Raw genomic sequence first — 1,552 nt, 5'->3', positions numbered from 1 at the left:
ACCTGCCTTTTTTAGTTCAACTGAAGCATAATAGATTCTGTCTCTACTGCTATCACAGATTTCTCTTTCTGACTTCCTAAATTGACTTGGGCTGGAATGACTAACTCTGACCTTTTGTTTGCTCTAACACACCAGAATTAGATTTGAGGCATTATTTTTTTTTAACACTAGACAAGATGTTTTTATTTAATTTTGTATGTCAGAAGCAACCAATTAACTACCTATACAGTCTTCCCTCCCCAGAGTCAGGCCAAAGTCCCAGTTAGAGTTGGAGTAGCTTCTCTGCTAAAAAGAGAAACCTCCCTTCCCTTCTTCTAACTCCCTATCTCCTTCTTCAAGGAAGCCAAGAAAACATAAGTCCCTAGACCCCAAACCCCACCAGGTCCATTCAGAGATAGTTCAAGGTCTAGAACAGTGGGGGAGATTGGGGCTTATGAGGGAAAAAGAAAATTCAGAGTCACAGAGTTGTGTAGAGGCCAGAGACCTCCTCATTCTTCTCTGTAGTAGTAGGCTTCTCCTTAGCAGCTTCCCCTGAAGGCAGGCTCCTCCTTTCTGCAATTAACCTTTTCACTCCCACCATCCAATGACTGACCTCAGTCACATGATCCACCATCAGTGATAGATGTATGTCATCAGCTCCATCCCAGCTGATGTCATCAAAGAACTGTTTCTGTGTATGAGCCCGGCACTCCTCCAAAGCCTGTTCCAAGTGTCCCAGTACATCTTCCAGCATTGTTTCACAAGTGACTGGGGAACTGGTAGGTTCCAACCTCAAAGGAGAAGAGCTTCCCCCAAGAGGGGTCCCTGGAACCTTTGTCAGGAGAGGAGCCCCAGTAAAAGGCTCTGAGGCAGGCACTTTTGGAGAACCATCCTAGGGAGCTGCAACCCACTTAGTAAGGGGTGTCTTTTTATGACTGCTAGCCTGGGTCTGCAACCCATAAGAGAATGGTGGAGGGTCATTCCATCCTCTATCTTTGTTCCCCAGCTCCATGTACAGCTCTGCCATTGCCTCCTTGAGGCATTATTTTTAAGTTATTTTTGAGGGTAATGTTGGGAGAGTTTAGCTGAGTCCTTCTCTACTCCACTATCTTGTCAACTCCAAGAAGTCTACACTACCTCTTAATTCCAAAATATTATTTTTTTTAGTTTTACTCAATATTTATTTTTTAAGTTTTAGCACCATGTTTTGTTTTTACATTACAAACTTTTGCAGACTATTCTACTTCCTGAAAGGTCTCTTACAACAAAGCAAAATATTTAAACAAAACTAATGATACAGTGACCTTGTCTAAAAGTACATTCAACATACCCTCCTCATTTTTGTATTAAAAAACAAACAAACCCCCTCCCAGAAATCTATTTTGTCTCCCTCCTACCTCCCCACCCCATTGAAAAGAAAAAATACATTTCTTGTAACAAATATGCATAATAAAGCAAAACAAATTCCCTGAGTGGCTGTGTGTGTGTGTATGCATGTACATATGTGTGTATATGTGTATTCTATCCCCAATGAGTTTCATCAAAAGTTCTCTGGAATCATGAATGGCCAGTG

At 41.6% G+C, this 1,552-nt stretch overlaps 1 pseudogene; it reads right to left on the bottom strand.

The window, feature by feature from the left end:
- Nucleotides 1-457: 457 nt before the first annotated feature.
- Nucleotides 458-1,006, bottom strand: LOC138165681 (steroid receptor RNA activator 1-like; annotated as a pseudogene).
- Nucleotides 1,007-1,552: the final 546 nt, after the last annotated feature.

This window comes from Petaurus breviceps, unplaced genomic scaffold, assembly GCF_028583685.1.
Source record: "Petaurus breviceps papuanus isolate PSGF00001 unplaced genomic scaffold, PetGlider_PUasm1.0 214, whole genome shotgun sequence".
Classification (NCBI taxonomy): Eukaryota; Metazoa; Chordata; class Mammalia; order Diprotodontia; family Petauridae; genus Petaurus; species Petaurus breviceps.
This window is presented reverse-complemented; position numbering and strand designations above follow the sequence as displayed.